Consider the following 10119-nt stretch of genomic DNA (forward strand, 5'->3'; position numbering starts at 1 on the left):
TAGATTCAAATAACAGACAAATTAAAGAAATGAGGGTAGGATAAAGGAAAAGGCCCTGCCCTGAGTCCCGGGAGATCTGAATTCTAGTTCTGGCTCTGCCACTGATTTCCTTTGTGACCTTGTGTTGACCTATGGTTTACCTCCCAGCCTATAAAATTGAGGGGGTGTGACCAGATGGCTTCTGAAGTCTTGCAGCACTGATCATCTGTGACCCTTGCTGACAGGAAGGTCTGAAGAAACAAATGAGCTTTGCACCAAGGCTGAAACATGTAGCATTTGACTGACAGTTGAACAGAGTATGGTTTGTTTTCAGGACAGGCATGCTGAGGGGGAATGACATGTGAAAAGCTTTGCCAGGGAGCAGGTAGGCACTGTCTGAAGTCAGCTCAGCTTTTGCAGAAAATGGAAATTTGCTCTATTCTTACAGAACTTAAAGGGATTTAGGGGAGGGATCAGATAGATATTCTGCAATCTGTATGCAGTGGGTCAACAATTTAATAGATGTGTGACTGTGTTGTCAATTTTTGGAATGGAAGGTTGACGGTTGTTTTGGTAACTGAGCTCTAAGCTACCAGAATCGGGTTTTTATACATGTAAAACTAGTGTTAAAAATTGGAACCTAATCTGAATTTATATCTAGAAATAGTTTATATAGTGTCAAGGTAGCCCCCACATTGTGTGCTTTGAAGTTAGTCTCCTCTAGGCTTTAAAATGGAGTTTGCTTTTTGCAAATGAAATTTGAGAAAATTGAATTTGATCTCTGGCTTAACATAATATTTTCCCCAACCATAAGGCTTCATCAAGGCTATTTGGCAAACCTTACATATTATAAATCTTTGTAACATAGGTGTCCTTAGGTTTTGCATATATTGTCAAATACCAAACAGTAACTTTGGGTGAACATTTTTTCTGATTTTTTAAGTTTACAGAACATTCCAGTAGCTACCAAGCACCTAGCACATGCCAGGCTCAGCTGCTTGGCCAGGCAAGGTAGAAGGGGTTGGGACAGACAAGTCAGCCCTTGGGTGCTCCTAGGAACTAGTAGAGGAGACACAGGTGATATTTACCAAGATCTAGAACAAGAGGTCCAGTAAGTGTTAGGGTAATTCAGAGGTGGCTTCCAGCTGGGAGGTTTAGGAGAGTTTCCTAGAAAGGAAAGTATTTGAGCTACACATGTAAATATGAGTAGGGTTTAGAGAGAGGAATGGAGAAAGGAGGGAGGAACGTGATGGACAGATGTCAGAGGTAGGGAGTTGTGTACATTTAGATTCAAATAGGCAAGTTTGACTAGAGAATGAAGGAGAGGAGAGGAATGGCAGATGAGACCAGCGCAGTGATTTGGGACCTTATCCCAGCATGCCTTGAAGGTCAGACCTTTCTTGTGCATTCACTTTATAAAATGTCATCTGACCTACTAGTGGCCAGTGAGGATGTCTAGGGATTTATTAAACCAGCTTTTCATTTCTATCATGCACTTCTTGTTTTAAAATTAGGTTTTCCAGAAGCCTATGACATTCAGATCTCTGGGAAGGCCTTGAGGCTCAGCTGCTTTTGAGTAGAGATTATTTTTAAGTTCTTGAGAAGCAAGTTTTTGGGTGATGAGGTCACAGCAGACCATATTTCTAGAATTATCTCCTATCTGAAGGAGACCTTCATTGAGTGGGTTTGCTTCCAGCTTTTGCAGTGAGTGTTTTAAGTTATAAATGTCTGAGCTGGGTGGAATCTGATGGGCTGGATAACTGGTTCCAGTTTGCTCCTGCAGGGCCAGGAGAGAGGTCTCTTGCACACACACACCTGCCCCTCCAGCCAGAGCAATTGCTCTGTTCCTGTGTGATATGCTGGAATGTCATGATTGCTTTTGAAGCTTTCGTCTTCTAAAAATAAAGGGTTAGAACCATTGCTTGGTGTAGATATGGGGAAACTGAGGCACAGGAGAGGGTCAAGGACTGGTCCACAGTTTCCTGGTGAAGTAGTGAAAGAGCTTGGCCCTGTTTACAACTTTGTTCTTACCTTTAGTTTACTCCTGCTGCTGTAGGAATCCAGGCCCTGAAGATTGACAGACACTTCTGATGGAAATGCAGAAGACCATCTTGTGTAAGATGCTAACCCCCCCACTCCACATCACCACTGCCAGGACTCCTCTAACTAGGTCATATGAGAGTCGATGGTTTCCATTTCTGGCATTCCTATTTGGGCTATACCGTCCTCCCAGTGTAGAAAGGTGAGACAGAACTATAGAGGTGGTTTTATCCCTAGGCTATGACCTTCCCTTTTCTCCAGCCTTGTCAAGTTGTGCTGACATCAATTTTAATGAGACTGATGACACCATTGTGTTGACAGTTCGAAAAGGGAATCTAGTTACCAGCTGACTTAAGCTTCAGCTGCCAAACAGTTGCTCTGCAGGAAAACCACCAAGACTGAAGCAAGTGTAGAAGGTCTTTCTAGAGCCAATTAGGTCAGCTTCATAATCTCTCACCAAGTATTTTATAACTTGTCCCACAGATGTCAGAATGGCATACAGAGAAAAGAAAATGACCCTTAGAGTTACTCTGATCAAGGGGACTTGACCCAGGCCAGTGGGTGTGTTCATTACAACACTGCCCTGCCCCAACCCTTGGGAAGCAGAGTGGAGGTATGGTGAGGGAAGCCTCAGATAGAATCCAGAGACCTGTTCTGGCCACCAGCTGGAAACTGACCCTTCTAAGTCACTTCTCTCCTGTGAGTATCTAGTTCCTCCACTGAAAATATGGAGTCCAAGCTTAGGTGAGCTTGCAGCTCTGATCCAGCTATACAAATCTGGGTTATCCTCCAGTTCTAACCAGCAACTGACATGCTAGTAGTTAGCTATTCATGCTGTTATTCCCAGTTACCCCAGTCTTCCTGAGGAGTAGGTAAGGGTTTGTTTTGGGCTGGTGGAAAATGTCAGAGCCATGCCTTAGGCTGATGGAGTAGAAAGGGATGGACATTAGCAAGAGATGAGTGAGGAGGCCATTCTGGACAAGGCTGGATGAGGACTGCACTCCCAAGACTGATGGTGCATGAAGTACCTTCCAAAAACTGCAATACGAATACTAGTAAATCTGTTTTACTAGTTAAACTAGTCAGTCTGGAAAGTAGCATTACAGACTCACTCTAGCACGAGCAGAATGTGTATCTGCCCCTAGGGGGCACTAACGCTCTGAATCGTAGGAAATGAGCTAAACTGTATTCCACATTTTACAGAAGTGGAAGGAAACTGAAGGATTTAGAAGTGAGGTCCCACTAAAGTCACATAGCCAGTAAATGGCCAGCCTGGCTGGGGTTCCAACCTAGCTCTGCTCGAATCCACGGCTTCTGCTCTTTACCAAATGCTCCTCCTAGGGCTCTCTGGTTCCTGGCTTCTGACTCCTTGCTCTGTTCTAATGAGAAAGTTAGTGGATCTATTTCTTTCTCCTCAGTCTGGAGCAAACTAGATGCTGGCTAACAAGACCCTGAACAGAGCTAGTTTTCAGAATTGGAACCATGAAATGCTTTAGGGGTGCGGGCAAACAGTGAGTATTCTATAAAAACAATTACCATTCTTAATCATAATTTCACATTGTTAGAGGCAGCCCTGCCATGTACCAACTGTTAACTGGCAAAAGGCTCTTTGCTTCTTAGAACTCCATTTTCCATTCATAAATTGGTGGCCCTGCACACTGTCTGTGGTAAGCTAATGAGTGTGAAAGTGCTGGACCCTCAGGGAGGGTAATGTGCAGAATTGCTGGGAACAGCCTGCATTCTGTCAGTGGCAGACTAGGCTAGCACACATGCAGCCGGGGATCTGCACAGCTGTGCACTTGGGAGCTGCGGCACCAGCAGGCGGGGGAGCAGTAGGCACCTGAGCAGAGTGGGTGGCCTGGCACTGAGGGAGTTTGGGAGTAGGTGATAGGACCCTGGGGAGGCAAGTATTCCGCAGGAGTCCAGCCAGCCTCTGGGGATGGGAATTCCTGTCAGGCCCTTGGCTTTGTCCATTCCAGTGCTGGGTCAGGGCCCTGCCTTGTCCTTGATCTGCCCTTAGGTTCCCCTCCTGCTGGGACATCAGCCCCTTGTTTCCCGATTCTTTAGCCACCTGGTGCCTCTACAGCTACCTGTCCAAATCCTACCTGCAGCCACTCTGCCAAGGTCGGGCCTGACCGGCTCCAAGGCTGACCCATCCTGAGCCCCACTTCTGCCAAAAGAATGATGGCCTCCAGTGTGTCCACGGCATGCTACAGTTTGCATAGCTCATATCCATCATCTTGTTCAAAGGATGTGTGTGGATTCTGTGCAGTGTGAGCATTCTGACCCTATCTTTCAAATAAGGGAATTGAGGCTCGAGGTGACTTGCAAGGCCCCAGAATGCAGAGTAAGGCATTCCAGCAGGCAAGAAACTTCCCTCCCTGGATTCCTCATTCAATGACTTTGATGACTCGATCTCACCGCCCTGGTGCTGGCTGCTCTGCTCCCTGTCTAGCCTCCCCTGCTAGGGAGTGAGTGCTCTGGGCCATGGGTCTGAACGCCTTTGCTATGCCTCACACACTGGCACTCGGTGCACATTTCCTCAATGACATTTCCTCAAGTGTATTAGGTAACAAAGCATCATAGACTGGTGGCTTAAACAACAGAAATTCATTGTCTCGGTTCTGGAGGCTAGAAGCCCAAGGTGAGGGAGTGAAGAGGGCTGGTTCCCCCTGGGGTCTGTGGGGGAAGGATCTGCTTGTAATTGGCCATCTTCTCCCTGTGTCTCTTTACTTGGAGTTGTTCTGTATGCCTCTGTGTCCAAATTTCCCCTTTTTATAAGGACAATAGTCATCTTGGATTAGGGCCCACCCTCATGACCTCATCTTAACTAATTACATCTGCAAGGACCTTATTTCTAAGTGAGGTTACATCCCGAGGTACTGGGCATTAAGGACTTTAACATATGCATTGGGGTGGGGTGTGACACAATTCAGCTCATCACACAAGCAAGTGAATTGTGAAAACCTCTGGGCAGAGAATGGCAGTCAGGTGCTTATAAGCCCCCACAGTTGTGTATTTGGACATATAAGCAATGTGATTAAAAGGGGGACCTGGGGACTCAGGTTTGGAGAGGAGAGTCAGACCCTGATTTGCCATCTCCTATTTTGTGATCTCACTTAAATTACCCCATACTATATTGCTGTTCCAAACTATATTAATTCACATTAATTATATCATCCCCCTTTGAACTTGGAACTGGGAAAAATTATTTTATTTTGATGAGCAGAGGGCTAAAATGACAGTAGGTGAGACAAATCAATTCAAGGGAATCTAGAGTCCCAAAATCAGAACCCACCAATCTGGAGATAACAAAGTCGTATCTTCAGATACCGATGGAAACTTCCAAAATGCAGAGCAATCCGGGCTCTCCAGGCTGCAAGAAACCACATCTCATGTAGTCAACTCCATCTGCTGATGCTGGAAACCCCTCAGCAACATGCCTGCCTGACTTGTTGGATACCTCAGGGATGGGGAGCTCACTCTTTATAAGGCAATGTATTTTCCACCTTAGAAAAACAAAGTTCTTTGTCTCTAGAATAGTAAGGCAGCTTTATTTTTTATTATCATGGGTGTTGTTAATTTGATAAGCAGTCTTCTTCAAAAGCTCTTATTTACCCAATTTCCTATAACACTCTTGGCTCTAATTTTGCCCCACAGAGCTGCAGAGGGGGAAAAAAATCTAATTTAGCTTTTTAAATGGAGTCTTGCAAATAATTGATATAATCTATCATGGCTCCCCTAGCCCCCAACCTCTCTTCTCCACAATTTATCTCAGTTGAATACTGTTGAAAGCTTCAACTATTGAAAATTCCTGTGACAAGGTTCCAATGTCAGGTTCATCCATGTTGTAGCATGAATCAGTGGTTCATTCCTTTTTATTACTAAGTAATATTCCACTGGGTAGCTATTATTCTATTTTATCCATTGATCAGTTGATGGACATTCAGGTGGTTTCCACTTTTTGGCTATTATAAATAATATTATTATGAATATTTGTGCACAAATTTTTGTGTGGACACTTTATTTCTCTTGGGAATGTATCTAGGAGTGGAATTGCTGGGTCATATGGTAATGCTATGTTTAGCCTTTTGAAGAACTGCCAGGCTGTGTCCCAAAGCGGCTGTACCATTTTATATCCCATCAGCACTGTATGAGGGTTCCATCTCTCCATACCCTTGTTTTTATGTCCTTCGGATTCTAGACATCCTAGTGAGTATTTGGTGGGCTCTCACTGTGGCTTTGATTTGCATTTTCCTGATGGTTAATGATGTTGAGCATCTTTTCATGTGCTTATTGGTCAGAAAATTATCCTTTGACACATGTCTGGATCAATCTGGTTGGCCTCGGGTTGGCAGTATCACACGGTTGAGACTAGGCTGATGGGGGGGTGGGTTCTGATGTACTGGGGTTGTTTTTAGAGATGCTAGTGAGCTAAGCAGGCAACCAGGAGAGCAGTCAGAGTTGGTGATGAATATCTGAGAGTCACCACCAAGGACACAGACCTTGAAACCCTGTAAATGATTGCTATTCCCAAGGACAATATGAGGAAGAAAATGAAAGTTCTGAAAGTTTTGGAGATCCTTGGAAGTTAAGAGTGAGAGGAGGAAGGAGAGACATCATAGACCTATTGTCTTAACTGGGGTGTGGGGTGAGGAGGAGATAAGGCTGGTGACAGATACAGACTATCGAGATGAGGCATGAGGACAGGGAAGGTCCCCCCAGGCCACAGGCAGTGGAAGAAGGCCAGGGAGCAAGGGCTCAGAAATGAGACTCCTTTCTCCCTAAGTGTCTGGGAAGAGAAAGAACCTGGGCAGGCAGTTCTGGGCGGTTAGGGGGTCTCCCACGCCTCAGCTCATGTGGTCCTCACTACTGCCCTCTGGTGGTGGTTGTCCCCATTTGGTGGGAAATTGAGAAGTTATTTAGCAGGAAGGGACACAGCTGGGAGTGAAACCCAGGCCTGACTTATTCCAAACCCTGTGCTTTTTTCAGGACATTCCACTGTTTCAGCATCCTGTTGGGCCCAGCATGGGAAGAGATTATTATCATTTGGAAGGAATTTGGGGTGGGGGGGTCCCAGCTTCAGTGTCCTCTCTTCAGAAAGACTCTTCTTGAGCACTCATCTAAAGAAGGTCCCCTTGTTAGTCACACACAGCACTCAATTTGTTTTCTTCATTGCCATTATTATAATTCATGATTTTATATCAATATGTGAATATAGTTTATAAACTACATTTACTGTAAAATGGAGTTTACAGGGAAAGGACCATGTTCTTCATTCCCCATTCTATTCCTGGTGCCTGACATGGTGCCTGGCATGTAGCAGACACTCAGGAATTATTTGTTAGATGGGTGAGTGAGGTAGCATTTGGAAAATGGAGGCAGGTAAGATGTGTTCAACTTTCCAAAAAGAAATTTTTTTTGGACTTTATCACAGGACAGAAGCCTTCCACAGAGACAGTACGAGTTGCCTTTTGCCTCCCACACCAGCCCAAGGTGTGATGGTGGGCTTGTTCTCCCACGGACACTATAAAAATGAGTTCATGTTACAGAGATGAGGAAGCAGGAAGTGGGTGTGGGACAGGGTGTGACCAGGATGGGTGCCTATAAATGGAACAACTGAGCACCTTGGGAGAAGCAGATTCTTTGGCCACTTGACACCAGGGCAGGTCCTCAGCAGCTGGGATTGGGGAGCTTGGGTAGATGAATACTTCATTTCTTCTTCAGAGGGACTTTTCCAGAAAGCTGACTTCAGGGGACAGTCATGTTCACTCAGGAGGCTAAATGTGGCCTGAGGGATAAACATGTGAAGTCAGTTATTCCTCAGTCTTCGCCGTCATCTTTCCTTTTCTGACCATTCAGAAAATGTTTATTGGCACCTAGTAAGTGTTTAGAAGTCCTGTGCTTGGTGCTGGGGACATAGTAGGAAACAGTTCAGGCCCTGCTCTCAAGGAGCTCTTGGCCCTGTAGGACACAGTTACAATACAGAGGACTGGTCTGTCCTGTTCACCACGGGCTTTGTGAGAGAAAGTGACTTCTACACTGAAGAGCCTGCAGAAGGCAGGGCTCAGTATGGTGGCTGGAGAGGAGCAGGGACTGTGCAGGCTCGGGAAACAGCCTGTGCCAAGGCCTGGAGGAGAGAGAACATGATCCTTTAGGGGAACTCAAAATAGTTCAGCGTAACTAGATCACAGAGTGGCAAAAAGTTAAACATGAGTCCTAAATTGGAGAAGGCTTTGCAGGAATCACCTTCACTGACCACTGGGGTCCCCAGCCCCAGGGTCTCAGTTCTGGGAACTGGGTCCAATCCTCTACTTTGATCTGCATGACCCAGCACTCTGGGTACCCTAGTTTCTCCAAAACTAAGTTCTTCCTTGCACTCTCCTGCCAGTAGCGGAAAAAAGTCCATCATTGGTTTTAATTTGTTTTTAAAGACCTTCCCACATGTCCTCATCCATCTGGACAGATTGAACACTGTTTCATTATCCAAGCAGAAAAAGCAACAGAAAGCACTGGAAACTGGCTTTAAAAACAGGAATAAGAGTGGAATAAGGATTGTGTCCTTTCCTCCTTACTATAGTAAGGCAAGCCACTACTATATTTTATTGAAAGTCCTTATTTAACCACGAATAACATCAGCCTAACTTGCTTTGGTGGGATGATCTACTTTTAAACATGATTTCTCCTTTTTTTTTCTTTAAGTGTGGTTTCCACTCATTTACAAATTATGCAAAGCTATAATGGTTTTCTTTAGCCCAAGGTGACTGAGTTGCTTTAATTTTCTTTAGAATCAGGATCCGTTGCTCAGCCTCACCCAGGTGTGAAAGGCCATTTAAACTTGAGAAACATAAAGCAGGTGGCATCTTGTCTAGCACACTCAGCATAATGCAGATGAATGAACCCCACTACAAACTCCTTTTCCCTTTGGCTGCTTCCTCCTGGCCTCCAAATACGCACTTCTTCAGAGCCCCTCAACTTTGGGACCCACCTTCCTCTAGCCCAGGGTCCATTTTCCCTCTCCTTTTAACAACTCAATTTTTCCAAGAAAAGCTCAATTTTTACCTCCTGTTACCTCATCTTCCCTTGACCACAAAATCGGCTTCTCCAGTGGCTCCCCCCTGCCCCGCACGCCCCCCAAGTTCTTGCTCCTCATTCTCCTGCACTGCTCTGGGCCTTTGACTTTGTGGGTCTCTCCTCCTTGGGATACACCCTGGTTCTCTGTCCTTCCAGGGCAGCTCACTCCTCCACACTGCTTATCCCTCTGCAGACCCTCTCCTTTGGGAGTCTAACCTATCCTCAGTCTTTTCCTTACTCAGAATGGCTCCCAGGTTTCTCTCCCCAGCCCAGACCTCTACTCTGAGCTTCAGACCTGCCTTCCTCCTGCCTGGTGGGCAGTTTCACCTGCATGTTTATACCTTCGGATCCTAAACCTACTCTTCTCCCCTTCCATCCAGGAGTGCCTCCTCTTCTCCTTTCTGTTGTTATTATTGTTACTTAGCCCATTAGTTCTGCTAAGTCAAGCTGGGAATCAAGAGTTTTTTTCCTTCAAACTGGTTCTTATCTCTCAACTTCGTCTGCAACCCAGTATAATTAATGTATTGCAAGAGCCTTAGGCTGAGAGGCAGTCAAGGGTCCTAGTCCCAGCTCCGCTCCGGCTTTCTGGTTGGCTTTGGATAAGGCAGTGGAACTTCCTGAACTTGTTTCCTCTTATATAATAGGACCGGCGTTGAAAGCTTACTACAGGCCAAGTACTGTGGTCAGGGTGTTCTACACATCATCTCATGAACCTTAGGAGATGGGCTGTATGTAATTTCCCCATTTCAGAGAAAAAGGAAATTTTTACTTAGAAAGACTAAGGTATTCATGACCAAGAGCTGGTTAGCGGCAGGGGCTGGGCTGGAACCAGCTCTGTAATTCTCACCCCAGAATCCGTTTTTTCCATTACACCGTCGAGCGCACTCTTCTCACTCCCAAAGCCGCCACCATACTCCTTCGGGGAATGTGGGGACCCCGCGACCGCCAGGGGTCAGGCGTCCAGGATATGAGCTACACACTCAGCTCCCGAGAAGGGCGCGGGGATTCCTCTTCCCGCCGCTCCTC

General features: G+C 45.8%; 1 long non-coding RNA gene across 2 annotated transcripts; it reads right to left on the bottom strand.

The window, feature by feature from the left end:
- Window positions 1-5216: 5216 nt before the first annotated feature.
- Window positions 5217-10105, bottom strand: LOC140695870 (uncharacterized). Of its 2 annotated transcripts, XR_012071703.1 has the most exons (3): window positions 9941-10105; window positions 7647-7810; window positions 5217-5395 (listed from the first exon to the last, which is right to left on the bottom strand). It is a non-coding gene; the product is annotated as an uncharacterized lncRNA (long non-coding RNA). The 2 variants fall into 2 exon arrangements; XR_012071702.1 differs by lacking the exon at window positions 5217-5395 and having other exon boundaries at window positions 7236-7810.
- Window positions 10106-10119: the final 14 nt, after the last annotated feature.

This window comes from Vicugna pacos, chromosome 4 (genome assembly GCF_048564905.1).
Source record: "Vicugna pacos chromosome 4, VicPac4, whole genome shotgun sequence".
NCBI classification, from domain to species: domain Eukaryota; kingdom Metazoa; phylum Chordata; class Mammalia; order Artiodactyla; family Camelidae; genus Vicugna; species Vicugna pacos.